This window comes from Vombatus ursinus, unplaced genomic scaffold (genome assembly GCF_900497805.2).
Source record: "Vombatus ursinus unplaced genomic scaffold, bare-nosed wombat genome assembly UNPS02009062.1, whole genome shotgun sequence".
NCBI classification, from domain to species: Eukaryota; Metazoa; Chordata; class Mammalia; order Diprotodontia; family Vombatidae; genus Vombatus; species Vombatus ursinus.
In genome coordinates this window covers 1726134-1753862 of record NW_020948840.1, presented here as the reverse complement: position 1 = coordinate 1753862, position 27729 = coordinate 1726134, and the positions used below count along the sequence as shown (strand labels likewise).

At 39.8% G+C, this 27729-nt stretch overlaps 1 protein-coding gene across 3 annotated transcripts in view; it reads right to left on the bottom strand.

Moving 5' to 3' along the window:
* The window catches only part of HPCAL1 (hippocalcin like 1), a 196146-nt gene that overhangs the window by 74665 nt on the left and 93752 nt on the right, over positions 1–27729 (bottom strand). The window lies entirely within an intron of this gene.

Below are 27729 nucleotides of genomic sequence, written 5' to 3'. Positions count from 1 at the left end.
CAAGATTGTTTTTCTCTATAATGTTATTATCACTAAATAAGTTGTTCTCTTTGCTCTGCTCTCCGTATCAATTCATAAAGGTCTTCCCAGCTTCCTCTGAAATTGTTCATCATGTCTTATGGCACAGTAATATTCCAATACAATCATATACTTCAACTTATTTAGCCATTTCCCCAACAAAAGGACACCCTCTTAATTTCCAATTTTTGGTTATAACAAAAAAAGCTAGTGTATATATTTTTGTACATGTTAAATATATATAGATACATACACATACACACATATGTATATATGTATATACATATACATACATTCACATATATGTATATAGTTTTCCTCTTTTTTTGATTTGTTTGGATTATAGGCATTGTGGTGGTAATTTAAGGGTATGTACAGTTGAATGAATTTTGGGGCATGGTTCCAAATTGCTTTCAAGAATGACTGGACCAATTCACGGTCCACCAACAGTACACCTAGTAAACTAGGTAACTCTCTAGAACTTGTAAGTTGTAGAAAAGGTACCAACCTGCATTGATATAGAGGACTTTCCTCTCCTGAAAGTTCCAATGAACACTCATACCAATGAAATCACTTATCTAGACCCTGTCTCTGTTCTAGTTTTATTGTAAAGTTTTGAAAATGAATCAAACATTAGGCAGAGAATTTGGGCAAAGTAGTTAATATAATCCTGTTTCCACAAAATTATCTGAAGAGTAATAGGGCTATGAGGAGAATAAACAAACATTAATTTCTTCCCCATCTCTTGTCCATTGGAGTGGGTTTCATCTACTAGGATATCATTGCCATTTTATTTAAAATGAAAACAGCAAAATGCCCAAAATAATTTCCCTTTGGCATAGAAGAATGTCTCCCTTCTTACACTCAAAGATAATTCTGGGTCTTCAGTGGAAAATGGTAGGAACTGGAGATAAAAAGCACCTAAGACTCCAGAATATCAGAGCTACAAGGTGCTTCAGAACACAATTTCAGAGGAAGAAGGTACCTTATAGATTAGAGGTTCTTAATCTGGGTTCTGTGAACTTATTTTTTAAAACTGATAATTGCATTTCAATAGAATACATTTCCTTTCTAATTCCATGCATTTTATTTCATACATTTAAAAAAATTTATTCTGAGAAAGGGTACATAGGCTTTATCAGACTGAAAGGGGTCCATGACATACACAAAAAGGTTAGGAGCAGCTAAGAGGTGCAAGCATAAAGCACTGAACTTGGGGTCAAAAAGACCTGAGTTCAAATATGGCCTCAAACACTAGATGTGTGACCCTAGGCACTGACCTTGTGTCAGCTTCAGTTTCCTTATCTATAAAATAGAAATAAAAATAACAGCACTCTGCACCCAGGGTTATGAAGATGAAATGAGCTAATATCTGTAAAATGCTTAGGTCAGCATCTGGTACATGGTGCTTAATAAATGCTTGTCGTGGGACGTGAAGCACCCCTGTTATGTATCATCTAGTCTAACCCCTTCATTTTAGAGATAAGGAAACTGAAGACCACCAAGGTTAAGTAGGTTGAACAAGATCTCATTGCAAGCAAATAGAGGATCCCCAAGTTCCAAACTGCAAGTTCTCTTATTCCAATGCAGGGAGGAATGTTACCACTTTACCACACTGCCTTTCTAAAACCTGAAAAGCCCGTTGCTGAAAGTTGTTTCTACAGGAGCAACATGCCAGAGCACCTACGTCCTCATCATATTCTACCTCTAATTAATTACACTTTTCCTCTCTATCCCTAGGGTTCCTTTGAGGGAAAAAAAGTTGCTGGCTTCCTCTGCTGGCTGGCAGGCAGTGCGCTTCTCGGTTCACTCCAGCCCAGTGCAAGTTTTCCTGTTCTTGGGGACACTGACTTATAGAACAGTCCAGAGATTTAGTGCAACATCCACATCTGACAGAAGAGGAAACTGGGGCTTGGAGAGGAGAAAAGAGCTTGCCTCGAGTGCTCACAGAGCATAAAGGGCTCATTCATTTCAGACCCAAGTCTTCTGATTTGAAATCCAGTGTTCTTCCCACCATACCAGACGGCTTTGCCCCATTGTACACCTTCTAGGGACAGTCCCCCACAACTCTCCCTCCATGTTTCCCAGGAAGGAAGTGATTTTAAAAGGCAAGAGGAAGAATAAAAATATCAACTTGGAGCATATCCCACCCTCTCGACTGTGTTTTATAACGGAGGGAAAAAAGTCTCTAAATACTGCAGTTAACCCTCTAAGCAGAGCACAAGCAAGGCCATGTTCCTAGAGGAGGAGTGAAACATGAGGTCCAGTCCTAGGGCAGAGTGAATTGGACCTGCTACAGAAGTTTTAGGTTCAATGTTTTTGAGAGAGAGAAAACTGCATGAAGAATTCTTGTTTGGCTTCAGGTGTGAAAATGAGGTGAACAGACTATTGATGTTTATCTCTCTCTTTCTCCTCTCTTTTCTTTCTCTCTTCCTCATTGTCCTTCTTCATTCTCTTCCTCTTCTCTTCTCCTTCTCTGTCTCTCTTTCTCTCTCTCTCTCTCTCACCTCTCTTCTCCTCTCCTCTCCTCTCTTCCCCCACCAATGATGAAGAAACAAAGTCACTCAATAACACTCAAAAAGACAGATTTTTACCTAAGGGGCTCTTGCTTTGTTGCCTGGGTTGAGATATTGGTCTGAATAAAAAAAAACCTTGAAACTAGGAGCTAACTCACAAAAGAACTATTAAGACTTGTGTGCTTAGAAGAGACAGTAGCAGCAGCAGCAGTATAGCAGAAGAGCAAAAGATAACAGGAGCAGCCCATCAGATGACATCAGCTCTGCTGAGGAGTAACAAGATGCCACTGTGGAGGCAAGGAGTGTTCTGATTGGGATTCAACTCTAGGAATATGACTTGTCCAGGCTATATGAAAAAAAGAAGGAAGGGAGGGAGGGAGAGGGAGGGGAGAAAAAAAAGAAAGGGATGGAGAGGAAAGGAGGGAGGAGAGAGAAAGAGAGAGATAGAGATAGAAGCAGAAGGTAAGGGGGAAAAAAGCCTTTATATAGTGTTTACTATATGCCAGGCACTGTGTTAAGCACGTTGTTTTTTACAAATATTATCTCATTTGATCCTCACAACATTCCTTCAAGGTAGGTGTTGTTGTTGTTGTTGTTGTTGTTGTTGTTGTTGTTAGAGAGAGACAGAAGAGAGAGACAGAACTAATGTACCCTTCTGTTGGTCTGGTAAAAGGGAAATATTTAATGTGTCCTCATGAGCTATTTTGAATATTTGGAGCCTAGAGAGTAACTTAAACTTGGGTATAGCTTTCAGGGGTAATGGTGTACGCGTGTGTGTGTGTGTGTGTGTGTGTGTGTGTGTGTGTGTGCTCCATTCTTCAGAATTCATCTAGGGTTTCTATTTTTACATACTTTAAATATTCTAGGAATTTACCAAAGATGTTTTATTTTTATCTTTAAAAAAAAATATATTTTCTCAACCCATTTCTATCCATGGTAAGATAGTAAGTTTGCTTCTACAGCCATCTGTGGCTTCTCTGCTGAGCTGCTACTGCCATCTGCTGCTTCTCTATCACACTGTAGTTACTAGAAGACCATTTGCCAGCAGAGTGTTAATAGCTCTTTTGTGAGTCAGACCCATCAGTCACACCCAGCCAACACAGACCCTCAAGTCCAATCTGTCTCTTTTGACTGACTTTTCTTTCCTCCTTAGTGGGAATTCCTCTGGGACTCATTTCAATTTTCATCATATCCTTGGAAGGTAGCATCAAAACCATGCAGATTACTCTGGAGTTTTATTTAGTAGGATGGTTAAATTGGTGACATTTGCCCTATAATCCTACTATAGCTATACCCAAATGACTTCCAGGAACTAGGAACTCAATACCACATGAAGCAGCTTATTTCACTTTTAAGAAGCTCTAATTATTAGGAAGTTTTTCCATATATCAAGCTACACTCTTCTTCTCTGCAGTTTCTATTACTCTTATTTCTACCCTATGGAGCCAAGCCAAGACAACACAATCTTCTTCTATATGATAGTCCTTCAAATACTCAAAGATAGCTACCATGTTGCCCATAAGTTTTCTCTTCTCCAAACTAAATATTTCCATTTTCTTCAAATAATCCTCATGTGGGCTTATTTCCAGTGCCTTCACCATCCTAGTTGCTCACCATTGAATATACTCCAGGTCTTTAATATTTTCCCCAATATGATGTAAACTCCTTGAAACCAGAAACTATTTTGATTTTGTTTTTCTGTCCCAAGCATAATATAGTACCTGACCTGTAGTAGATGCTTATTGATTGGCTGATTCTTAAAATGTGGTGTGTAGAAATGAACACAATTTGCATTTCAAGATGCCAAATGGGCCAGTTCAGCAAAGTTCAGCATCAGGGTATTGGTATATTATGCAAATTTAGAATGTGAACCTAGAACCCTGGGAATCCAATTTTCCTAATAGTCTCTCCCTACACACTCTATATTTCATTATATAATTCTTATCATATCCAACCTTAAAATTGAAAGTGCCAATACTTAGCATATTTAGAGGGAAGTATTTTTAGGGACCAAAGAGTAATGCCAAGAGAAATGTGGTATTTGGAGAGAACAAGCAAGGACAAGCAAGTGGTGAATCAGTAAACATCTATCTATTGCTGGCTTGCCTTCTCTTCAGTCAGTATTTACTATCTCTTTTGTGTCCAGCCTTATGCAGGAGAAACTTAAGACACTGTGCTTATCCTCAAGAAGCAAAGAGAAAACAATATAAAGCAGTTTATAGATGCTAAGCTATGACACAGATGATAAGTGTTACTGGAATTCAAAGAGTGAAGGAGTTCTGTATGGGCTCAAGGAATTTGAGAAGGTAGTCTGGAGAAGGTAACACTTACATTAAGCCTTCAAGAGGGAAGGCTAGGCAGAGAGGAGGAAAGAAAATATTTCAAGTAAACTTGACAATATAATCAGAGAAGGCCAAACTGACTTGGCATCTATAGGGGATAGGAAAGAGAATGACCTAATAGGGCTATAAGTCATGGTGGCAAGTAGTAGGAAATGAGATAAGATAGGTACAATGAGATCTTCAATACTAGACAGATTTGCTGTTGCAAGAAGGAACTATCAGGGATTCTTGAGTAGGAAAGTGATAATGAAAGCAGTGAAAAATACAGTGAAAAGAGCAGTGAATTTGGAGTCAAAGGACTTGAGTTCAAATCCACCTCAATGACAGTTTTTGTGTGACACTGAGCAAGTCACTTAATCCCTGTGGGTCTCAGTTTCATCATGTGTAAAATGAAGGGGTTGGCCTACATGGCCTTACTTCTGGCTCCAAATCTATGATACCATGATAACAGCCATGTTTTAGGAAAATTAATATGCAGTAGACAGAAAGCTGGACCTGACATTAGGAAGAGTTCAGTTCAAATCTGGCCTTAATTAACTTAATAGTTAATGTGACCCAAGGCCTTTCTAAGACTTAGTTTCCTCATCTGTAAAATGTATGTGCATGTTGGGGGAGAGTAATAGTAGCACCTACCTCAGAAGACCACTGTGAAGATCAAATCACACACACACACACACACACACATACACACACATCTATACTTTTGCTTAGTTTCAATTCTATGGAACAAGATGCCCCTTTTAGAATAAGCTTATAGCTTTAGACAGGGTGGACAACCTGCAGTCTCAAGGCCACATGTGGCCCTCCAGGTCCTAATGCAGCCCTTTAACTGAATCCAATTTCCCACCCCTGCCTTTAGATCTCCTCCCCATGCTGCTAACTCAGCCTTGGATACTCAACACCTTCCCACCTTCCTCAGCCTTCTCTCCCCTCTGACTGGAGGGTGGAACACTTAACTCCTCCCAAAACCTTCCTTTATAAGGGACAGAAATTGGACTTCTAGCTCACTCCACCCACTTTCCATCTGCAGCTCTACTTGCTTTCAACTCCACAGAACCCCCCACCCCACCCCCAAGTATCCTCTGGGGTCACCTCCCCCATTTTCAAGCGTTCTTTTGTGTGTTGTCTTCCTCCATTAAATTGTAAAGCCCTTTGAGTGAGGGCAGGGACTATCTTTTTCTTATTTGTATTCCTGGTGCTTTGCCTGGTATCTAGCTCATAGTAGGCATCAAATGTTTACTGAATTAAAGTAAATTGAATAAAGTGACTTGTAAACCTTTATGCAATTAAAAAAAATGCTAGTTCTCCTTATTTCTAGGTAGACTCTCAGAATGTCAGGAATGTCTAAAGATTTTGTCATTCTTAGAACCTCCAGAGTAGGGTAGCAGTCTGACCTTTATACCCCATAGCACCTCTGCCTGGCACAAAAGCTATCTTTTTCCTTGCAAGTTGAGGACTCACATCACAGAAGCAGGGAAAATTTGTGAGCCCACACTTGGAAGGCAGCCTGTCAAGAACAGGCCAAAAGAGTTACTCCCATAAGAGGTATAAGGGGCCTAATCTCCAGTATCTGCAGAATGAATCAGTCATTTAAAAACAGGACTAAATTATTCATTGCCCACAAATGAAGAAGAATCTGGGTTACTGCTTCAGGAAGCACTGTACAAATGCCCCAAAACCCATCAGCAGAGGTGCACTGAATCTGATTAACTATCACTGCATTGAGAGCAAGGGAAAGGATTTTGGTGTTGCACCATATGACAACAGCCTCTTTTTTGATCTGTTCAGTCCTCCTTTCAAGCTTTGTGCCTAACAAAGGAATCAGCTAAAGCTCATCCCCCTAAAAACCTAAGCAGCCATCTTGGTCCCAGGGAGACAGGGTGGAACCATTCCAGGCAAAGTATTTTCACAGAGAAATTACACCCAATGAAGATACAGATTTGAATCCTGGACCCGCCACTCACTACCAACATGACCTTGAGATAATTTCTTCCCCTTTTTGAGCCTTCATTTGTAAAATGAAGGTGTTCAAATAGAGGCTGCACGGCATAGTAGAGAAAGCCAGCCTTGGAGCCAGGAAGAACTGGGTTCCAGTTCTGCTCCTAACACATCCTGGCTATGTGTACTGGGTGTGACCTGGACAAGTCACTTAATGTCTCCGTGTCTGGAGCAACTCTTTAAAACTCTGATGTTTTGGAGAAGGTACAGATAGATGGAGAATTCTCATCTGGAAGTTGTAGGTACAGTCTTAGCATGATGTTTTCAGTGATGTTGTCAGATACCTTCAATGAGGGCAAAAATGGCACCAAGGTCAGCTATAGTATTGACAGTAAATTATTTAACTTAAAAAGGCCACAAGCCTTTTAGCCAAGACTAAATTGGAGGGAGAGTTGGTGTGCAACTTTTTGTTTGCAGATGATTGTGCACTCAATGCAGCCTCTGAGGCTAAGATGCAACAAAGTACGGATCAACTCTCTGCCACTTGGGCTAATTTTGGCCTGACAATTAACACCAAGAAAATATAAGTTTTCTACCAGCCAACACTTCACCAGCCATATGTGGAACCATCGGTTACAGCAAATGGAGAAATATTGAATACTGTGGAGAAGTTTACTTACCTTGGCAGTATCCAGGGATGTCCACATAAATGATGAGGTTGACACATGCGTTGCCAGAACTAGCTCAGTGTTTGAGACACTCCAAAGGAAAGTGTGGAAGAGAAGAGGGATTAGGTTACCTACCAAACTGAAGGACTACAGATACATTGTGCTGACTTCTACACCAGCACCATGCCAGGAAATGGAATTGCTTCCATTTGAATTGTCTTAGGAAGATTCTGAAGATCACCTAGCAAGATAAGGTACTGGACACAGAAATCCTTTCTCAAGCTGAACTGCCAAGCATTCAAACTCTACTGCAGAGAATGCAACTGTGATGGGCTGGCCACATTGTTAGAATGCCAAACGTGTATTTGCCTAAAATAATGTTTTTATGGAGAATTCACACAAAGCAAGTGTTCACACGGAGGTCAGAAATGATACAAGGACACTCTCAGGGTCTCTCTGAAGAACTTTGAAACGGTGAGACGTCGGAAGCACTGGCATAGAACCACCAAGCTTGGCATGCCTAAATCAAAGAAGGCACTGTGTTCCGTGAGAGAAGCAGAACTGTAGTGGCTCAAAAGAAATGTGAGATGATGAGCACATTTAGAGACTCCAAATGTTCTTATGAATTATTTTTGCCCAAACTCATAATGGTCTGATCAGCCATTGGTGGACACACTGTACCTTGACCCCAACATAGTGACGTCATTTTGGTCCTCTTCGAGCACAAAAGCAGCAACCTTATCGTTTGGTGCTGAGTTCATCTGGGAGCCTCCATTTGACGGAGCACCCATGCCAGCCTTGCTCCTTCCACACTTAATGCAGCCCATGCCCCCCCAAGAGCCTTTTGAACTGTACCTTGGCATTGATATCCAGGTATCTCACCACTTTCTTCTTCCTTGAGGGCAAGGACTATCTTGCTTTTTACTTGTACTAGGATTCCTAGCAGTTAATACAATTCTCTGTCTCTCTCTCCTCTCTCCTTCTTTCTCTCTTCTCTCCTCTCTCCTCTCTCTCTCATCTCTGTCTCTCTCTCCTCTCTCCCTGTCTCTCTTTCTCTCTCCCCCCCTTTCTTCCTCTCTTCTCTCCTCTCTCATTCTCTCTCTCTCTCATCTCTGTCTCTCTCTCCTCTCTCTCTGTCTCTCTTTCTCCCCCCTCCTCTTTCTTTCTCTCTGTCTCTTTCTCCCTCCATTTTCTGCCCCCCTCCTTCTTTCTCTAACAACATCACAGAACCAGTTCCTATACTTGTTGTCTAGATGATCTAATGATCTTTAGATTTAGGTTCTTTCTACCTCTGAATCCTATTATCCTCTAATAAAAACAACCACAAGCCCCCCAACTGCCCTTTTTTGTTTATACCCTTCTATTTCCCTGACCCTTATTTATTTCCACCCTTCCTAGATAAGTACTTTCTACATCTCACCAATTTTTCAGGGTCCAAGGACCAAGTAGAGAAGCAGTGAATATAGCCTCAAGATCAAAGGGGAGACGAGAGCGAGGGAGGGAGACAATGACAGAGACAGAGACAAAGAGACAGAGAAAGAGACAGAATAAGACCTACAGGACAACTGCTGAGGAAAGAACTATATTCAGTGTTAGATGACCTGGGTTCAAATCACAATTCTGCTCCTTATTAGCTACTTGACCTTGAACAAATCTCCCTCTCTGGGCCTCAGCTTAGTCATCTGTCAAATGAAAAGGTTAGACTAGATGAGCTATAATATCTACTCTACATCTAAAGTCTATGATCTCTAAGAATATTTGAACAGTTTTGCCCTTGCTTCTCATATCAATTGTGACAATGTAATTCAGTATATGTCACTGTGAAGCCAGGAGAACTATTCAAACTGTCTTTTGCAGAGAAAAAGAATTTAAAAAGAAGTTAAACTTAAATATATATTAAAATCATGTCTCTTTTTTGTAGCCTCTATCCTGTTTTCATGATTCTTTTTTTGAGTGATGGCCCAGGTTCAGTTAGATTTCTCCAGACTTGAGAGTCCTGGTCCGGTTCAAGTACCACTTCCTCCAAGAAGGCTTCCCTGCCTACCACTGCTTATAGTGATCTTCCACCTTTAATTTCTCAAAAATAAAAATTTCCGTATTACCTATTTGGATCCTGGGCTTTAAAAATTTTTTAAATCTGGAATCAACCTTAAAGATTTGCTGATCCAAGAGACAGCATGATGTAGAAGGAAGCGTGCTATACCGTGAGTCAGGAGAGATTTGGGTTTAAATCCTTCCTCTGACAATTACTAGAAAAAAGACCAAGGGTGAATCATATAACCTCTCTAAACCTAACTTCCTTATCTGCAAAACATGGCTAATAATATCTGTAATGTCTATATGTCACAGGATATTACAAAGATCAAATAAGCTAATGCATATAAACTGCTTTTCAACCCTAAAAAAAAAAAGTATAAATGCTAGTCATTATTATTGAAATAGAGCAGATGTCACTTGGAGATGATCACACAGGTAGTGAGCAGATGGCACATCTAGGATTAAAACCAATACCTTCTCACTCTAAATCCAATGTGAACTTGCTCTGTATTATGAGGATGTCATAGGTACCTATTTTCTTTCTCTTAAGACCTAAACTCTTTTGGAGGGCAAAGACCTATATCCTATTCTCCACTGTATGTCCTACAGAATTAAACACAGAATCTTGCATGTAGTAGGCATATATAATACAGCTAGGTGGCATAGGAGATAGAGTGCTGGGCCTGGAGTCAGGAAGACTCATTTTCCTGATTTCAAATCTGGCCTCAAACACTTACTAGGTGTCTGGGCAAGTCACTTCACCCTGTTTACCTCAGTTTTCTCACCTGTAAAATGAGCTGGAGAAGGAAAGGGCAAAACACTCCAGTATCTTTGCCAAGAAAACCCCAAATGGGATCACAAAGAGTAGGATACAACTGAATAACAATAGGCATGTATAATAGGCATTTATTGATTGTTCAACATTCTTCAGGCTCAACTTTTAAATCATTTGATTCTATTCCGTCATAATAATAGTAGCAAGAGGTTAACATTTATATGTTATTTACTATGTGCTAGGCACTGTGCTAAACATCTTATAATTATTACCCCATTTTTTCCTCAAAACAACATTAGGAAGTAGATATTATTATTATCTATTTCCTAATTTTACAGATGAGGACACTGGGGCAAACAGAGGTTAAATGACTTACTTGCCCAGGGTCACATAGCTAATAAATATCTGAAGCCAAATTTTAAATCAGCTTTTCCTGACTCCAGACCCAGTATTTAGCCACTGCCCCATTCTATTAAATTCATTTCCAATGGTGGGGGGGTGAGACTGTGATATAGTAGCAATAATACAGTAGCTGAAATATACATAATACTTAAAGACTTGCAAAACATTTTATATTCATCATCTCTTCTGAGCCCCTCAATAGCCCCTTTGACTTAGGTTTTGGGATATTATCACCCCCCTCCCCCCCATTTTATAAATGAGGAAACTGGTTAAGTGACTTATCCTCTGTCATAGAATCAGTGTCAAAGGTGCAATACATATCCAGGTGTTCCTGACTTCACAGGTCTATCACTATTATTATTGTTGTTGCTGTTGTTTCTGTAGCAATCATGGATATAAAGTGCTTTGTCGACCTTGGAAGCCCCAGGGAGGGTTAGTATGCTGATTTTTGTGATCTAAAGTACCGTAATCAAATAGGAAAGCTCTCTTTTCAATTCAAAGTGAGAACTTACATCACAAATGCAGGGAAAACCTGGGAGCCTGAGCTTGGGTCCTTGGCACAGTCTCTTTAAACAGCAACATTTAAGCAGATACAAAATTTAATTTGTTTATTACCTTTAGGGCCTAAGGAACTGGCTTACTAACATTCCTTTTATTGGCATTTTCCAGGATACGAAGAAAACATCCTTTAGGTTGCCCAGGGGGGTAGCCTATAAAACACTCAAAGAAAGAACTTTTCTTACTTCTAAAGAAACATTCCATACAGTAGTTAAACAGGAAAAAGTCCTAGGAAACCGAGTTCTGAGCATTCCGGAAAAGTCTTTTGAGTTTCAGTTTGGGCACGATTGGAAAACAGGAAGAGGTGAAATACCTCATGAGTCATTTGTTGTGGAAACCACAGTCAACACCAGCTAGGCACAAGCAGTTTGGACATCAGTCTTAACAGGAACAAGCTGAGGACCCCTGGCTCCTGGGCACTTGTGAAGAGGAAAGGTAAAAAAACTCCATGAAAACTTTGAAATCCCATCACTAATAGCTAGAGGGAACCCTTAAGCACCATCAAGTCTAACTCTTTCATTTTGACAAGGGTGTAATAACACCCCAAGATCACCATTGGACTTACTGTTACATTGCCCTGGTGGGTACCCTCAATACAATTCATAGCAAAACATTTATTAAGGAAATGAAGGACCAAGAAGTGAAATGTCTTTCCAATGTCATACAGACCTTGTACCACGGTTGAGGTTTGAACCCACATCCTCTGAATCTAAATCCAAGACTCTTTCAACCCTTCTAAATCAGCCTAAACAGACCATGACTCTACTGGCATTCAGAGCACATTTAATCAGGTAGGCTCAATTATAAAGAAATAGAGGGATTGGCCAATTAAAGATATTCCTAAAGGCTCATGATTCACCAGTTTTGGCACCACTTTCAGCAATGTAGATTGCAGAGTTTCAATAGACAGATCTTGATGGACTGATGGAGTGATTGGCCAAGCTGCCAGTAATGAGATCCTCAGCACTTAGCTAGGCTATTTTTAGTTAACAGGCACACAGTATGTCAACTGGGCCCCAATACAAAGACTTTCCAGTCTGGTAGGACCAGCTAGAACTTGCACTGGAGAACCCAGGGTCACCTCTGAATCACAATGAAGCTTAAGAGGACTTAAGAGAGCTAATTTAAAATAAACAAGCCCCCTCCCTGAGGCTTTCATCATCTTATATAAATACAATTAAGATAATTCTACAAGTTCTCACAGGGCACCAGCAAGATCACCCAGGCGGGCTGAACTCAAAGACTAAGCCAACAGAACACAGACGCAGTTCCATAAGCATCTAAATTAGTCACTGTCCTTATATGTCCAGAGCGCAAGGGAGAACCGGGTTCCATGAGGTGCTTACTTAGACACTTCTTGAGAGCTAGCTTTCATTTCGTTTTAATACTGCAAAGTGAAAGCTGAAAATGAACACTTTACCCAACTGCTGTAGAACTAATTCTTCAAATCTCAGAGCTCTAGGCATTCATGCAAATTAAAATCCTCAAGGTTTGCTCATAGCAATTAAATATTGTGTGTCTATATGGCATTTAGAATCTTCAAGCTAGAAGGCCTACTTTGAGAAACAGAAGCACTTTGTAAACCTTAGTACTAGAAAATGCAAGTTAACATTATTATTAATTTTAATTTTATTCTGAACTTAAGAAATAAAAAAGCATTTCCATAACATAGTAGACTAGAAAAAAATGATTGTAGATGAAACTACAAATCTATTATGTACAACTTGCTATTCCTTCTTAATATATAATAAAGTTATGAATTTTCTTTTTTTCCCCTTTTTCCCCTCGTCCCACCAGGTCCTACAAATAGCTACCATTAGAGAGAGAGAGATAGACAAACAGACACACACACGTAAAGTCATTATCGTCATCATCATCCTCATCCTCATCATCATTATTGTTTTATTATTTTATATTTATTTCTTTGATGTAGAGAATTCCTGGAGAGGAAATAGATGTTACCAATGCTGGTAGCAACTGTTGTATAATTTCTAGCTAGAAAGGTGCTTGAAGAAGTGAGAGGGGGAGCAGTTGCATAGGGCCTGCCTGAAGATTAAATGACTTTCCTCAGTACCACACAACCAACATGACTCAGAGGTGGCACTTGAACCTAGATCCTCCTGACCCTAAGGTGGGCTCTCTATCCACTGAACTCCTCATTATATGCATCAGCACAATAATAATAAAATTATTAGTGTTATGATCCAATGTATACTATTATATAACATGACATGTATATTGTATATTATTTCTATAATACAATAATAATTATTATCATGACAAAAATCATAGGTGATGGCATTATATCAATACATCATGATGACAGAGCATTGACAACTACTGATCCATAAGCCTACTTTCTCAACTCTATAATAATAACAGCTGACACTTATTTATCACTTTAAGTTTTGTAAATCATTTTAAGTACATCGTCTCATTTGATCATCACAATAGGTTTGTAAGGTAAATACTACAGGTATTCTTTTTTCCCATTTTACAAATGGAGAAACTAAGGCTCTCAGGGCAATTAAATGAACCTGCCCTTGGACATACAACTAGAGAGCATCAGATGTGGGATTCAAACCTCATTCTCTTCTGACACTGTCTAGAAACTTGTTCCATTGTACCATGTCACTGCTTTATGAGAATGGTCTATAGAAATATTAAGGATATCCTTGATAAAAATTAGAACAGTACATCCAGGCTTTCACAAATTATTTTCTACAACAGACCACATCTTCATGAGCACATAATTGACTTACAAGTGTAGAGGATACAAGATCCTGCTATGTTGACTGTTCATTGAAAATTTTTTTGTTTTAGTAATTCTGATTCTACACTCTGATTTCTACACGAAATTATTTTGTGTATACTTTGTACTTTGTTATCTGTGAATGATTGTAAATTCCTTGAGAAAAGGAATTGTTCTATTCTTACTTTATATCTCTAGTGCCTAAAAAATCTGATTTAAAGGTGATAAATGAATGAATGAATATACAATCTTAAATGCTGCAGTCCAACAAAATTCATACATATGTTAAAATCATATGAGATTCAATGACAGATATGACCATAAAGATAACTTTGAGGAATAATATTTAGATTATTAATACCCAGGAAAGCATAACATTGGGAGACATGCTCACCAAAATGTTCACCAATGTCATGAAGGATATCCAATGCTAAGACCAAATAGAGGAAGTCTGTGAGATACTCCCATTTGTGGATGACATCGAGTACCAGAACACTACTGGGCCTCTTCATCAAGCTTCATGGTCTTTTGAAAGGGACAGGCTTAGTTATTCACAGTGGAAGGACAAAGAGGATGAAAAAATGCCTAACATTCAGACTATGACATACAAATGGATGGCCAATGCATTGAATAATCAATCAGCATCTGCACAGGCATTGTATATGGGCACTGATTTGGGAACAGGAACTGAATAGGAGCAAGAGATGCACTTGAGAAATTGCAGTGCTTTGAATGAGCCCAAGCTGCTTGCTGCCACCATTTATCTTTTTGTTTGTTTGTTTGTTTTTAAACATCAATATTTTCCCAGTGAAACTATATGGCTCCAAATCATGGAATACCACAATGTCTGAATGATCAATGTGGCAGGTGACCCAGAGGGCAGTGGAGAGAAGCATGGTGGGTAATAAGGAAACTGTAGCATAATACAAAGAAAGATTGATAAAAAGTGGTATAAAGACACCATCAGAGGCATGCATGTCTAGCAAAGGAGGTAGATGGACTGGTCATGTTTTAAGAATATGGGATAATAGATGGACACTCCAAATACTTGCTCTGTTTCCCATGAAAGAACCAGATGAAGGCATCAGATAGATTTTCTACGGGAGGATTTATGAAAAGAAATGGTCAATAACTGCACAAGATCAAAAGGGTTGGATTAGGTCAGAGTCTATACCAGTGGAGTCAAACCCTTGGTCTCAAGCAATAACAAAACCAAATTAAAATATAATTGGGAAAAGTTTAACAAAACAAACACAAATACAACAAAACATAGATAATGTTAATTTGTGTTTTTCTAAATTAACCTGAAGCCCACAGGGATCCCTTTCTCTTTGAGTCTGACATACCAGCTCTACACCAATGGAGGGAAGACCAAACCACTGAGAAAGATTCATTGAAGGATTAAAGTAGGTGACAGGTAAGACCTGGAATGACTGAACATCTTTATATATTTGTAACCATTGGGCTTTGCTTAACCTAAGTTCAGTAGGGGTGATATAGAAAGAACCCTGCATTTTGTGTCATAAAGTCTCTGATTTATGAGTTCACATTTAACTGTTTTGTCCTTAGTTTTAGCCTGATCTTCCAGCTTTCTAGGAGATTCCAATTCTTCCATCCAATGTATTAGCTATCCTTCTCCCAGCTTCAAGTCATCCACAAATTCAATAAGCACACCTTGTATTATCATAGAAAGATAATAAGAATGAAAGCATAATTGATAAAAACCATTGAACAGAATAGAGCCAAGTCCATGAGCCCTACCCTGTAGCATTCCATTAGAGAATTCTTTTCAAATGGACATCATTATATTAACCAGAATATTCTCAGCATTCAGATGTTTAACCAGCCATGGCTCAACCTAAGTATTCTATTATAGAAGCCATGGAGAGACTTTGTCAAGTATTTTTCTGAAATCAAGCTATGCCAAATCTGGAATATTTCCCTAATCCACTAGTCCCTAGCCAAGAGGAGAAAATTATTTGTGTATGTTCTTCTATAGTGATTATTGTCTTCAATAATGGGATGTATAAATCTATTCCCCAAAAGGTTCAAAGTACTTCTCTAATAAGGGAGGCAACAGGAATATTTTACAGATAGAGAAACTGAGGCATGAGTTTATAAAACAGGGTCAGTATTTTAGTGTCTGAGATAATGCAGGAAATGGAAATCAAGACTTAGTAATCAGCTCTTCCAGGCTACTCCTGACCAAATACAATACTTTACCTATAATAGATACTCAGGAAGTATTTGTTGTTTAAAAAGCACACCTGACTTGGATAAAGAAAAGCCGGCTCCATCATTCATTAGCTATGTGACCTCAGGTAAGTCATTTTGACCTCTTTGGGTATCAGTTTCCTCAGATGTAAAATGAGGGCATGGTTCAGAAACTCTATAATTTTTAAAGTTCCTTCAAGGCCAAAACTCCTACAAAAAAACTATGGTTCTAAAACAGGAGATATCCAATCCTGAGCTGACATACAGGACATTTTTTCTCCTCACCCCACCTCACTTACTTCTCAATACATTTTTTTTTTAATATGGAAAGAAAAAACAAAGAGCTGAAGGCAATATAATCTTTTGTTTCCTAAAACCAGAGACAACAAAAATGTTATCTATTTATGCAAATAAATCATACAAACATTACCTTCAAAGCAACCTCAAACCTCAAATAAGAACCTGAAACCTACACTTATCTTTACTATGCTTCAAGCAAAGTAGCTACCAGAATTTGAGACTTCATAATAAATAGGATATATAGAAAAAAATAGCATGACTTTTATGTGAGGAGCAGAAAGATTTCGAGCTAGTAGATTTGGGTTCTAGTCACGGGTATGATGCTGCCTGTTGTGTGAACTTCAGTTTCCTCATCTATAATAAGAAGCGATTGGACTAGTTGGCTTCTAAATTTCCTCTGAGCTCTAAATCCTATAATCCTATGCATTAAATCAGATGCCCTGAAAGGGACAGAATTATAGGACTTAGAACTAAAAGGAACATTGAAGACCATTTAATCCAGCCCCCTAATTTTACAGATTTTATAATTAAGGAAACTGAGGTGAGAGAGCTTAAGTGACATGCCCAGAATCAAACAGTTAATAAGTGTCAGAGGTGGGTTTTGAACTCAGGTCTTCCTGACTCTAGGTCCTATACTCAATATATCACCCCATGCTGCCTCTGGCAGGAAGTTATAGGTACAAAAGATTGTTGTTCAGTCATATTCAACTCTTTGTGACCCCATTTGGGGTTTTCTTGGCAAAGATACTGGAGTGGTTTGCCATTTCCTTACAGATGAGGAAACTGAGGCAAACAGGGTTAAATGACTTGCCCAGGGTCACGCAGCCAGTAAATGTCTGAAGCCAGATTTGAACTCAGGAAGATGAGTTTTCCTGACTTCATAACCGGCACTCTATCTACTGCACCATCTGGATACCCTAGAAAAGGCCTAAGAGGTCATTTAATCCATTCTTGAAGCTAATGCAGGAATCCTCTCTCAGAATCACTGATAGATGATCACCCACCAGTTGTTTCAGTATTTCCAGGGATGGGAAGCTTATTATCTAACAAGTAATACATTTTCAGAAAGTTCTTCCTTATACTAAGTTGAAATACTGGTTTGCCACTATAATTTCCTATGGCACAAACCTAAATCTCCCAGTATGACCCAATCATCCTTGTAGGCCCTGAAACACCTAGCACAAAGCTTTGCTCACAGGACGCACTTCATGAATATTTTTTCAGATTGAATCAGAACTGGAGATAAACCGTTCTTGTTATCACCAGTCAGTGGGAAAATAGAATTTGATTTATAATTAAACACGAACAATGTTTCTGAAACATTACATCTATTATGTAGATGGAAGCATGCAGTTCATCTCTAACCAAATTTTGGGCAGATAAGAGAAAAACACCATCTTTCCCTAATGGGGACACTAATGCATTGTTGGTAGAAGTGAATTATTTTAATTATTTTTATTTTAATTATTTATTTTATTATTATTTTAAATTATTTTAATCATCTGGAAAGCAATTAGGGATTATGCATTAAGAATGGCTAAAATGTTCATACTTTTATGCCACTACTAAAAGAGGTCAATGACAAAGAGAAGGCTACATATTCACCAAAATATTTATTGTTATTTATTCATTTTCAGTCATGTCTGACTCTTAGTAACCCCTTTTGGGGCGACTTGCCAGGGTCACACGACTAGTAAGTGTCCGAGGCTGGAGTTAAATTCAGGTCTTCCTGACAGTAGGCCTGGCACTCTGCATTGCACCACCTAGCTGCCCTTAAAATATTTATAGCTGTGCTTTTTGTGGTAGCAAAAAACTAGAAACAAAGATGTCTGTTGATTGGGGAATGGCTAAATTGTGGTACATGAATGTAACAGAACGTTACTGTATTACTGTGCTAGAAATAATGACTACAGAAAAGCTAGGGAAGATACATGAACTAACTCAAATTGAAGTAAGGAGAACCAAGGAAACAATATAGCACTAAGTACCATGGCACATAGTAGGTAAGCACTTACTAAATGTCACTTGATTGATTTATTGATAATGACCAAGCTTGGCCCCAAACATGAGATACAGAAGACAACCACCTTCTTTGCAAAACTATGGATATGGTACATACACTTCAACAAACTTTTTTGATATGTTGATTAATTCTGGTTAACCTTTTTCCCTTTTTTTTATTCTTTAGTAGGAAGGATGGCTCTTTGAAAGAGGGAAAGGGAAACATTGAATCAAAGGAGGATAGATTTAAAGTGTGAAGGGACCTTAGGAAATGTATGTGAGGAATAAAAGTCATCAATAAAAAATGTATTTAAAAAAAAGCAAACAACAAAATGTCTTTCCCTATTAGATTAAAGTCCAATAGCAGTAATTTGATCTTCTTATTTCATTATTTCCAATGATCTAAGATTTTGTTGGTATGGTCAATACTTCATTGACCCTTGCAGATTACAACCCACCATATGCCGAAGGAGTCAGGTCTCCATGAATCACACTGCCCCCCCCCCCCCAAAATCAGTTACCTGTTGGCTAAGGTTTGTGGATGACATTCTTTGTACTTAGGCCAGTCCTAGGACAACAGACAATGATTATCCTTCTTTGATTTTCTAAGGATTGGAAAAAGGAAACAAAAACTCTAACCAACCAAATCATTGATTGCGCTGTTAAACAAAGGAGGTTGACCTTGTTGACTGAAATAAGTTACCTGGTTATCTTTAAGGATATTTTTCTTAGCAATCACAGAACCAACAACCAACCTGAAATAAAGTCACTAAGGCTGCCCAGAAAATTTATTTTGAGTGCCAAGGGTGTCAAGTAACCTAACTAAATTGTTTCTTGTTAATAAGACTCTGGACAAAAAACCTCACTGTTAGGGAATTCATAACTTTATCAGTGAGATCTCTTCAAATTTACACTTGAGTGGGGAATTTAGAACAGTAGTCACTTAGAATACCAGAGCTCTTCAGAGTTCTCATGTGTCAGTTCAATTAAATCTTCAGAAGATATGCTAAGAAAGTTGAGAAGAAAAGGGGGCCCTTATCCTAAAAGGAATCAAAGCATGCTGCCAAAAGGTACAAAGAATATGCTGTTGACCAACCACTTGTGAGTTTTCTGGAAATGGTTTTCTGCCAATCAGTAAATCAAGAAACAAGCACTTATTAAGTGCCTCCTATATGAAACATTCCTCGAATTGAGCTAGGCCCTCAAGACAGAGACAAAAAGGAAACCATGTACCTTGAAGGTCAGGACCATAAGATAAAATAACACACACAGATAAATAAAATACCTCCTCATAGCTCACTTGCCCAACTCATACCAATAGTAGGCTGGGTCTCTAGAGGGGTGGCTAATACTACTCCCTGGGTTCTAGGGGTAACCCTGTGGGTGATTATCCTTTTAAATGCTAGCTCATGAGCTCCTACTGTTGCAGTCTAGAGGTGCTGGGAACCCTAAAATGCAAGGGGTACAGGGTTGGGGTCTGCCTCAAAAGAATTTGACCACTTAAGCCTTCTTTCAGACCATGTAGTGAGTTTATTATAACATTGGTTGGGTGGGTTGAGTGGGTCAGACTCCTAGTAAGTCTGATCAATTTAATGGGAGCAAGATTGATATTTTATACAGAAAGACTGTTGGAAGATCTATATGGGATTAAGGAGTGGCAAATAGCCTGGGGTGCTCCAGGTGCAGACATTTGAGGGAGTTAAAGAGCCATAGTGAAAGGGCAGTTAAAAGGATTATTGACTGGAATGGGTGGGGTGCCTCAGGCTAAACCAGAGATCTGGATTTAGGGGCTTTGGGGTCCAAGTCCCAAAGACATGATCTTTTCCTTTTAAGGGTCCAGATCCCATCCCCATCATTTCCTCCTCAAACAAATGGGACCCAAAGGGGTAAGGGGTGAAGATCTTGGCTTCTGAAACTGCTTCCTGCTGGCAAGGGGACATAGAACTGTCCTTGTCTCATTGGGTTCCAGTGAGGAGTTTGACTGGAGCTGATGAGGTTTAGGGATGCCGAGACCCCAAAATCACAACACGCAGGTCCTGCCTGAAAGAATTCGACCCAAGCCTTCTTTCAGCCAAAGACAGAGTTTATTAGAATATCTGCCATTTTGGCCAGACTCTTAACCAGTCTGAATATTAGTAAGCTATAGGCTAGATTTTAAGAATCTGAGCAGTGGCTAGATTATAAGAATCTAAGCACCTTAATGGAGACAAGATGGACCTTATATACAGAAAGACTGTGGGGGGGGATCTAGGAGTGGCCAAGTAGTTTGGGATGACTGGAGGAGGGGCCTAACGAAGATCTGAATGGGCGTGGCCAGTAAACTGGGGTGAACAGAACTCCTGGGATCTGGACCACGTGGCCAAGGGAGAATGGAGCCTAGCTAGGATTAAGGGAAATGGTTGGAGGTCATAGGGAGGTACAATGGAGGTAAGGGTAACAGAGATTGGGCATAGCCACAGTGAAAGGCCAGTTGATGGGTATAGTCTCAGGGGAATGCTAGAGATTTGGCCATGTGGGAAAGTCCAGGGTTTTTCTTTTTTGGGATCCAGATCCCAACCCCATCAGAAATTGAGCACAGACTGCTGTTTTGACCTTAATGTGTAGTCATTCCATATCCCAAATTACCGAAATTAAATCAGAAACATCTTCAGTTTGGTTTGGGGAAGAGAATTTCAGTGCAATCAAATTTCTTGGAGGGAGGTAACCTATTTGGCCTAATCATTACTTAAGTATCCTCCCAAGTCTTTTGTTATAATTGGGGTAAAAGTCAGTCTGGCCAAGGGTGGAAAACTTCCACCTGCAAAAGTACTATTACTTCCCAATAGCATCTGATCCTCCTAAAGGAACTGGAATCAGAGTGGAAGCTTGGGGAAGTAACAAGATCAGATAATCCTATAGGTCAAATGTAAATGATTCTAATAGGGCTCTAGCTTTCTTTCTTTGTTTTCCCCCATTCTGACACCACTTTGAATTCTTCCTATATTTGGGCCCTACATATTGAACTCACTTGTCAGACTTGCTGCTTGTCAGATTTTGTCTTCCAGAGTACAGGCCATTCACCTACAGTTGGTAGCAAACATTGGGTACCAACCCATGTACCCCCATTGTCCCCAGGATGCAACCTGTTCTCTGTTCTAGTCAACCTCCTCTCTAGGACCCCCTCAAGGCAGGGACAGCTCTAGGGTCCTTACCAGCAGGAAGCATTTTCAGAAGCTGAGACCTTTGCCCCTTACCCCAAAAGATTTTGGGTCCCATTTGTTTGAGGGGGGAATGATGGAGTATGGGATCTGGACCTCCTCCTCCAAACTTTCCCACAAATTTCAGCAACCCAGCCCCTGAACCCAGATCCCTAGGGTTCACCTGAAGCATCCTGGTCATCCTGGTATAATCCTTTCAACTGTCTTTTCACTGGGGGAGGCGGGGCAGCCCAACCCTCCATTCTCTGTTACCTGTGGATCACCCCAGGCTATTTGCCACTCCTAAATCCCATCCAAATCTTCCCACTTTTCCTATAAAAATATCCATCTTATCCTCATCAAATGCATAGACTCACTATTAAACTAATAAACTCTCTACTTGAACTGAAAAAGAAGGTTTAAATGGTCAAATTCTTTTGAGACCCACCCCTTCCCTATACCCTTGCATTTTGAGGTTCCTAGCACTCCTAGATCCCAACACTACCAGTTTACTTCCCCTTAACCAGTAGGTAGATTAGGTTAGCAAAGGTATTTATTCCAATGGCATAGCAAGGGGCAGCTAGGTGAAGCAGTAGATAGAGCACCAGGCCTGGAGTCAGAAAGATCTGAATTCAAATTTAGCCTAAGACACTTACTAGCTGTGTGACCCTGGGCAAGTCTCTTCACCCTGTTTGTCTTAGTTTCTCAGCTATAAAATGAGCTGGAGAAAGAAATGGCAAACCACTCCAGTATCTCTGCAAGAAAACTCCAAATAGGGTCATGAAGCGTTGGACGCGATTGAAATGATTGAACAACAACAAAAAATAGCAAGAACAGTAGTTACAAAGCATTTCCCCCAACACTAGGGGCACATTCTCCTGTCAATAAATAGAGAATTCAAGATGGGAAAGAGTAGGCATAAACTGGTAGTGAGGCATCAGTGTACCTTGATGTGCTTTCTCTCTCTGGAGGGTCCTCACCAAATTTGCTACAAGTTGCTTTGCTGTTAAGCTGAGACGGCTCTTTGGAGGGTGCCCAGTATCTCTGCTTTATCAAAACGCCAGCTTCTTTCTACAGCTCAGACTCTTCCAGAAGGACCAATTATGCAGCATGGCTGGGCTGAGCAGGTCACTTGTAGTGGTTCCTCACCAGTCTCCAGTACTGCTGGACAGGGCCTGGCAGGGTGCCTTGATGCTGTGTTCTTCTCAGTTCCTGGCATCTCCAATGCAGGGGGGAACCCATTGATCTTCCAAGCCCACTTTTGCTAGGCAGAGGTCGTCCTTATCCCACCTTCAGACACTGGCTGTGCTAGAGGGAACCTGGCTCTCAGAATTCTTTCAATCAGGGCCAAGACTCTTAGCTTTTCTACAAGTTCTGCCTCATCCCAAAATCCATGTTGCCTTAGGATGTTTAGTTTTAGTTCAGTCATTTTCACCTCTCTTACTCCCTAGGGAATCTTACATATAGATGACTGGCTAAGGACAAAGGTGTGAGTGCAGCCTAAGCCCTGGAAACTGTGCCATGGTCATTTAAGGGAAGGTGAAAAACGTCTATTTGCATTTGAAGGCTTTCTTCTTTACCTTTCAATGCCAAATCTTCCACAGTTGCAGGAGTTTCACTGGGGCATCCCCTTGCACATATAAAATGTATAGAAAAAAATACAAAATAATTTGCAGAGCTATGGGGTAGGAAGGAAGTCAGGAAAAGCCTCAGACATTTTTTTTACCCCAGTCTCAGGGGAAAGATGCTAGTCTAAGACATTGGAGACAGACCCTAGGGCCATGGAAGTGTTTTCTTTCTGGGCCAAAGCTAAGAGCATAGACATGCACCCTAACCAAATAGGCTTTACAATTTCAGATTAAACATTATATTAGGAGTATGTGAGTTTACAAAGGTTTATAAAGTGTTTTACATATGTCACTTCTTGAGCCAACTCTATAAGGTAGGTGCTATTATTATCCCTCTTTTACAGATGAGAAAACTGAGGCCCAGAGAGGTTGTGACTTGCTCAGGGTAGCCCAGCTGGTAAGTGAATGAGGCAGGATTTGAATTTAAGTCTTCCACATTCCAAGACTAGCACTCTTATCTACTATACCACCTAGCTGACTCTACTATAAGACCTAACTATAAAACGTCAATTGGAAGTGAATTTAACATTCAGTAAGATCCATTATTACATTCCTTGTCTAATTTGCATCCTCTTTCATCAGGAATATCATCACTGGGGCCCACTCTTGTCCAGTTTTCCCAGTCCTTTCTGAGCTTTCCCCTTTTCCCTTTTCTTAGTATGCTTATGGTGTCCACATCTTCCCCCCTGCCCCAAAAGAATCAGGATAAACTCAATGACATGAAGAGCCAGAGTTCTTAGTGCAAAGAACCATAGAAAGTTAGTGGTGGATTTCAACTGCCTCAAATCTAAGAAACTGATGCAGTCTACAGGTTAGGCATCCTGGAATCCCAAAATCACAATATGCGGGTCCTGCCTGAAAGAATTTGACCCAATTCTTCTTTCAGCCAAAAACAAGGTTTATTGAAGATTCGCCATATTAGCTAGACTCTTAAGGAATCTGAGCATCTATGGGCTATTGGCTAGATTCTAAGAATCAGAGCATCTTAATAGAGATAAGATGGACCTTACATACAGAAAGACTGTGGGAGGGATCTAGGAGTGGCCAAGTAGTCTATGAGGTGATAGAATTTCAGGGACCTGGACCACGTGGCCAAGGGAGAATGGAGAAATGGCCTGGGGCCATAGGGAGGTCCACAATGAAAGGCCAGTTGATAGGATTATAGCCTCAGGGGAACACCAGAGATTTGGCCATGTGGGAAAGTCCAGGGTTTTTCCTTTCTGGGGCCTAGATCCCAACCCCATCAAAACCAGAACCTACAGGTGGGAAGTAACAGACTTAAATGACAGCAGATTAGGAATAGAGCCAGGATTAGATTACAGAGTTCCTGACTTCGTCATAAGATGCTAGAGCTAGAAAATGCCTTGGTTTATTTAGTCCAACTCCCTCTTTTTACAGACGAGGGAGCAGAGGCAAAGGGACTTGTCTAGCTGTCTTTCCACTACCACACGCTGTCTCAGAGGCATTTAAACCGATCTTTGAAGGAAACTAGGAATCTGAAATCAAGGGGAGGAGAGAATATATTGCGGACCTGGGGGACAGACAGGCTATGCAAAGGCTTGGAGATGAAAATGGAATGTATGACTCATCTCTATTCCTAACCTAAGATCCAATATAATTTTTTCTCTTAAAGTGGAATCTGAAGAAGTTGAGGAACAGAAACTGAAATTGAGGTAAAAATGAGATACTCTTTGAGCTTTCATTTCTTGATCTGTAATATGAGGACAATAATATTTGTATTATTTACCCTCACAGTGGTGTGGTATGGAAACTGTTTTTGTAAAACTGGAAGTGCTGTTAAAAATGAAGCTTTTATTATTATTTTTCCTGAGCAGAAAAAATGGAGGTTGGCCATTGGTCAGTGAAAGGGACAGGAAAAAATTAAGAATAAAAATAGAAGGTCCTTGGGGTTTCATTTCAATGTCATTGATCCCAGGAGGAGAAGCTCAGACACTCTTGTGACAATGTAGTAATGTAGTACTCCTACCCTGATTAAGAAACTAGGTAGAGTAACTAGATTTCTCCCTGACCCTGGGGCCTAACACATTATCTTCTGGATGATAATAGACTAGGTTATGTGCCCAGACATTGAGATAAGGGTTATATAAATAGAGAAGTAGAAAGTTGCTTTTTCCAAAATGTTTTCGAGCTTATTTGAAGGAGTAGATAGGCTTCAAGGACATTCAGAGGGCAGCTTGGGTTAGTTAATGATTTTGTTTTGTATTTTTAAAAAATTAAAAGTAGTTGGGCCTCTTAAAGGGTAGCAAGAACTCCTCGGGCTAGATTTGCTAGTTGTCAACAAAAACCAGTAATTCACAACCCTACTCAATTCCTACTTTGCCACAAAAATCAAAATATGAGAATTCTAAGTGCTAATTTGGTTAATACCAAATTATAGATACTAGAGCTTTTGCCAAGTAAATAAAGCCCCAACTTCTTATCTGGGAATCTAGGGCCCTTTACAATCTTATTAGACTCAGTCTTTTTAAGTCTTTTCTCTCACAACATAAGCAATGTGATTCAGTGGACAGAGAGCCAAGAGGACCTAGATTCAAGTCCTTCTTCTGGAACATACAAGCAGTGACTTGACCCTGGGCAACTCATTTAACCTCTCAGGAATTTCCAGAAGGTGGCAATGAGGAGGAAGAGAATTCCATGAATGGGGGACAGCCAGTGAAATTGCCCAGTCAGGAGATCTTGATCAAGGAAAAGGAAGGAGGCCAGTGTTATTGGACTGAAGAATATGTATGTGAGGGTAGGGTGTAAGGTGTAAGAAGAATGGGAAGAAAGTAAGAGCAGATTATGAAGGGTTTTGAATGCCAAGCAAAGGACTTTATATTTGATCTTGGAAGTGACAGGGAGGCACTAGAGTTGATTGAGAAGGGAAGTGACATGGCCAGACCTACACTGTAGGAAGATCACTTTGATAGCTGAATAGAAGTTGGACTGGAAAAGGGGGACACTTGTGGCAGGCAGACCAACCAGAAGGCTATTGCAATAGTTCAGGTATGAGGTGTGAGGCCTATACCAGGGTGATGGCATTGTCAGAGGAGAGAAGGTGGCACATTTTATCATTATTTTTCCTGAGAAGAAAAACAGAGGTTGGCCATTGGTCAATGGAAGGTGCAGGAGAAAGTTAAGAATAAAAATAGACAGGTAAAATCAACAGGCCTTGGCAAGATATATGATGTGGGGAGTGAGAGAGAGGGAAAGGAGGCTAGAATGACAACCAGGTTGTGAGTGGAGACTCTCCTAGGAAACTGGGAGGATGATAATGCCTTCGACAATAATAGTGAAGTTTAGAAGGGGTAAGATTTGGGAAAGGTGGGAAAAATAATGAGTTCCATTTTGGACATGAGTTTAAGATATCTATAGGACATCTACTTTGAGATGTCCAATAGACAGCTGGAGACTAGTGGAGAAGTTAGCACTGGATAAGTGGATTTAAGAATCTTCAACATAGAAATGACAATTGAATCCATTGGAGCTGACGAGATAGCAAAGGGAAACAGTATAGAGGGAGAAGGAAAAAAGAGCCTACCGAGTTGAGAGATTCTAGTACAAAGATCTTTGGGCTAAAGTTGACTCTGAAGAAATCATTAGCCCAACAATAAAATGAAGGCTAAATTCACATCTTCTGAGTGAGCCACTTGAGGCTTCAATTAGTCCAACACTTTTTTGAGTCAACAAGCCCAGTTTATTATATGCTTTGTGAAATACCCAGCATTATGCTAAAGGCTTTGAAAGCTATAAAAAGGACAGAAGGTACAGTCCTCTAGCCACAGGTAAATATTATCAGGAAGCAATTTTATTAGGGAATCAAAATTTGCATACATTAAACAATCAGGGAACAAGATGATATATAATTAAGTAATAAATTTTGTGGTTCAGTAAATGAATGCTATAGGAGTACATGAAAGTGAGAGATCAGTCAAGTCTAGAGTAGTGAGGGAAGTTTTTTTATGGAGGAGGTTGAATTTAAGTGTATGTTGCAAAATAGGCAGGAATCGGCCTTGGTGGGGTGGTGAGGGACAGCTCATAAAATCGTAGAATGTAGAGGCTATAATAGGCTTTAGACTTCACCTAGTTTAACCACTTTCCCTTATAGATGAGGAAAATGAGGCCCAGAGAGAAGAAATGTCTTCTCCAGGAAAGATGAAACCTTTTATTCCCCTATCATTCCTTTTTGAGGTTATTGGTTGTTTATCTGGTTGAAATGACAGATGTGCAAGACTATACAGAATGTATACTTTGGTCTACTTACAGCCACATTAAGGTTTTGTGGGCAAAGTGTTGACCTCAGTCATTATAAGACATGAGTATGAGTCCTACCTACAACACTTAACTGGCTTATTAACTGTGTGCTAGTCATTGCCCCATCAGAGCCTCAGTTTACACAACTAC